Below are 4,332 nucleotides of genomic sequence, written 5' to 3'. Positions count from 1 at the left end.
CCCGAGGAGGGCGGGAGCGTTCCCGCTGTAAGGTGGTCTCAGTCTGGGCTCCCTGGGACCGCCCTCTTGCTCTGTTTGGCCAGCGTGAAAACGATGACCTCAGGCCAGGTTTAAAGTTACAGGACTGCAGCTGTGGGGGCTGGCAGGACGCGTGGAGGGCCCCGAGCGCTGGCAAAATTGCTTTGACTCTGTTCCCCAACAGGAGGGAAAGGGGGCGCATGCAGTAAGCGATTTATTTTTTTAAATTTTTAAACTTTATTTATTATTCTGGTTTTTTAAGCGCAAGGCGCAAGCTAGGTTTTTCTCGTTATGAGAAGTAAACTGTTCCTTGTGTGGCCAGTAATTTTAGAACTAAGCATGGGATTGTTCTTGTAAACATTGAATTGGATGGCTTCAAAGGGGGGCGGGGGGAGAAGGGCCCTCATCTGGGTGGGCCAGAGGCCGCTCATGCTGGTAAATTGCGCCCTTGTCCAGGGGAGACTGGAGCAGGCGGGCTCCCCAGTAGCTGCCGGAGAGACGTGGCAGAGAGCTTGGCAGACGCTGTGGCTGTGGCAGTTTCAGAGAAAAGGCTGAGCTCAAGACTAGCCCTCCTGATTTTGGATGTAGCGCTGCGATGCTGGGGCCCATGGATGATTGTGGGCAGTGGGATGAGGTCTGCAGCCCAAGGACGTCAGCAGACCCACCTGGTCACCAAACCTGTATTCACTTCCAGTTCCAGCTCATTCTCTGTAATGCTGGAGTTTGACCCCATAATCCCCACTCCGCTGGTTCAGCAATCGCCCTGGTTGCAAGTACCAGATGCTAGCAACAAGCAGAGTTTGGGTTAGGTTGGTGCAAAAGTGTGGGGACAGAGCCCCAGAGAGCAGTTTCCAGGCTCTCGGCCTCACATAGAAAGGTGCTGGCTCAGGTAGTAAATGGCCATCAACTGTGATTGCATGGCCATCAGCTGTGGCTAGTTGGCCGTCAGCTGTAACCAGTGAGCCATTGGCCACTAATATAACTGCTGTGGCTATGCTAGCAGAAAATGGGGACTAGCAAGAAGATGGTGGCTGGCAAGCATGGATTGCAGTTAGCAAGGCGGATTGCAGCTAGCGAGGGGAGTCGGTCAGTTGGCAGAAAAGCGGACAGCAGGTCGCACGTCGTGTGAATCCAGCCTCCAGTGAGACTGTAGTGGTATTACTCCCCTACCTATGGCTCTGTGGGTGTTTCTTTTTGCCCTCACCATATCCTGCGTTCTTATGTGGGGAGCGGGAGCAGAGACCCCGCAGGCCACCCCGCACAATCCATGGCGCAGCAAGCAGGGTCTCCCGCACGACAAAAAGTAATTGAGGTTTTTGCAATTATTTTTAACCTATTAAATCACAATTACTTTTGCACCAACCTAATACTTTATTTCCTTCTGAACTGTTGGAATTGAAAAACACAAAAAAATTAAGAAGAGGAGTTGGGGAAGTGGCCCTGGACCCACTCCCAGATGTCACCAATTTCATTCAATAAAAAACCTGAAGACTAACGCCCTAAAGCTCCATATGGGGGTGAAAATTGGTTGTTTTCAGATCTTTATCCAAGACTTACTTATCCAAATTCACTTAAAAATTACCTAGGGAGACTGCTTTAAGAGCTCAGATTCCTGGGTTCCACCCCTACTCATTATCCATACCCTTTGGGAATTCATATTTGAAGCCAGTGTCCCCAGAGAACTTGTCCACAGGGATATTTAGTGTTGTTAAAATGCAGGTACAGCCTCTGGGGGCCTGGGGGGGAGGTCAGAAGTCTGCATTTCCAAAGATCCCCCAGGTGACGCCTGGTCCTGGAGCTGACACCTGAAGTAAGGACAGGAAGGGGCCCAGAGAGTCAAGGCATTGGAAAGGTAAAGAGAAAACTGGAAATAGATCAAATCTGAAATGACTTGCCCATCTGTGGGGGCAGAGCCTCAGAAAGTAGTTTCCAGGCTCTCGGCCTCACGTGGAAAGGTGCTGGCTCAGGTAGTAAATGGCCATCAACTGTGATTGCATGGCCATCAGCTGTGGCTAGTTGGCCGTCAGCTGTAACCAGTGAGCCATTGGCCACAATATAACTGCTGTGGCTACGCTAGCAGAGGAGAGAAAGAATGGGGGCTAGCAAGAAGATGGCGGCTGGGCTGGCAAGCGTGGATGGCGGTTTGCGGACAGTGTGGATCCAGCCTCCAGTGAGAGTATAGTGCCGCCAGAGAGAATATAGTGGTATGACTCCCCCATCTATGGCTCCGTGGGTGTTCCTTTTTGGCCTCACCATATCCTGCGTTCTTGTATGGGGAGCGGGAGCAGAGACCCCGCAGGCCGCCCTGCACGACAAATGGCGCAGCGAGCAGGGTCCCCTGCACGACAAATGGCGCAGCGAGCAGGGTCTCCCGCACAACACCATCTTGCTAATACATTTTATTATTATTACTGCATGTTCAGAGCAGGCATTATCTGTTGAAACTGCTAGACGGAGAATAGATGCAAATCCACTCCAAAGTCAAGAAAAAAACAAAAGGCCACCTACACTCGGAAATGGAGATGAAATGAAGCTAGGTGGGAGAACAGGTTAAGCGCCGCTGACTTAGAGGGTGCTTAGGGCCAGGTTATTATTGACAGAGATGCCCCCTCTACCCTCTGCCCCCGCAGGGATGTGTCTAGATTCTACCGTGTTGATCACCTGACCGTCTGGTAGAAGATGGAGGAGCAGGTAACAGGGAATTGCATCGTGTTGGAGGCCATCCTGGGGATGGAGAGAGCGGCCAGGACCGGGGAGTGTAAGGACGGGGTCCTGGTGCTGTGGGTTTGAGGAACTGAGGAGAAAGGCTCGGCCTAGGGTGGGGAACCTTCCTCAACAAGGCAAACGGCAGAGCAAAGGGAGGGGAGGCGGCCTCAGTGTACCTGAGCGGGGCACCTGAGTGGCTCGGGGTAAGAGACGTCAGTGAACGGGTGAAATCCAGAAGCCTGAGGCCACCCCAGATGAGGGGAAGAAGGGGACAAGCAGGGAACACACCAGAAGACTCCTCCCTTCTTGTGAAACAGCTTGGGCTCCTAAAGTGCTGACTGGTTAGATAGCGGGGACATTTACCCAGCACACCAGGAACTCCAGGAATCCAGCACTATCTCACTGAATTCTCGAAACAACCCCGGGTGAGAACACTGATAATCCTCACTTTATGAACAAGGACACGGGTTTCCAAAGCAAAGTGGTTTTTCTGAGGAGTGTGCACCGATTTGCCTGGGTGGGGCCCAAGAAGTCGCATTTCTAACAAGTTTCTGGGGCCCTACCTTGAGAAACGCTGGGTTAGAGACCACACAAATCCTCCAGCGGTGGGGGTTGGGGTGGTCCATAACGAGAGATGGAGCCACCGTCCCTCTATGGCAGGACTAGTGCTGTGTCTTGCTTAAGGATCTGGGGGGAGAGGTCTGTAAGTTGCCTTTAGGAAGCAGGATCCCCTGCCCTGTCCCCCGGGGTTGGGGACTAGGCTGGAGGAGAAGGAATCTAGCCAGAGCATCCAGCCTGGGACCCTCCACACTGAGGGATGCTGGAGAGTGAAGGAGGATCTCTCATGTTCCCTGCATTCTGGGAGCAGCGGGCCAAGCTTCCCCGGCTGCCTGGGAAGATTTCTCAGCATCTTCCCTGGCTTCCCAACACACCCTCCCTCGGAGCTGAGGTAGCACCTGATGGGATCTCTGATGTCAGAGGCACCTCTGTGACTCAGGAATAGATCTGCACTTGGAGGTACGAGCTGGGGTTAGCAAGAATGGAACGAGGCTGGGGGGGGGGGGGGAACGGGGGATGGGGATGGTGAGTGGGGAGAGGCACTGTGACTGAAGGAACCCAGAGCAGCTTGGTTTGCTGGGAAAAGCCTCAGTGTTTTGGAATCAAAATTCAGCTCCCTGGTGGCCTTGGGCAACACAGGCCTCAGTTTCTGCTTCTTTAAAATGGGCATGTAATTCCTACTTTGGAGGGTTCTCTGTACAGCAAAGAGTGTGACTGCTGTGATTGCTATGATTCGTCCCTGCCTTGTCCTGCCTGGTTCTCAGCCTCTTGAGTCCTCGGGTGCCCACCTGTCCTCACCTGAACACTGGCCAGCCCCACCTCCAGGGCAGAGGTTCTTGACATGGACCCAATAGAACTGGTTCTTTTCAACCTTAGGAAACCCAGCTGGTCCCACACATAGGGATTCAGCATCAACTCGTCCTCTCTGCTAGTCCAACCGTCACGTTGGGCCTTATTCCTGAGAGGCCCCACCTGGATCCTTGTTCGTCTCTCTGGGTCCAAGGTCCCCTCTGGGATGCAGATTACCTCCCAGTTCCACCCAGGAACTAG

This window comes from Rhinolophus sinicus, chromosome 14 (assembly GCF_057876585.1).
Source record: "Rhinolophus sinicus isolate RSI-liver-muscle chromosome 14, RSI-T2T, whole genome shotgun sequence".
Lineage (NCBI taxonomy): Eukaryota > Metazoa > Chordata > Mammalia > Chiroptera > Rhinolophidae > Rhinolophus > Rhinolophus sinicus.
This window is presented reverse-complemented; position numbering follows the sequence as displayed.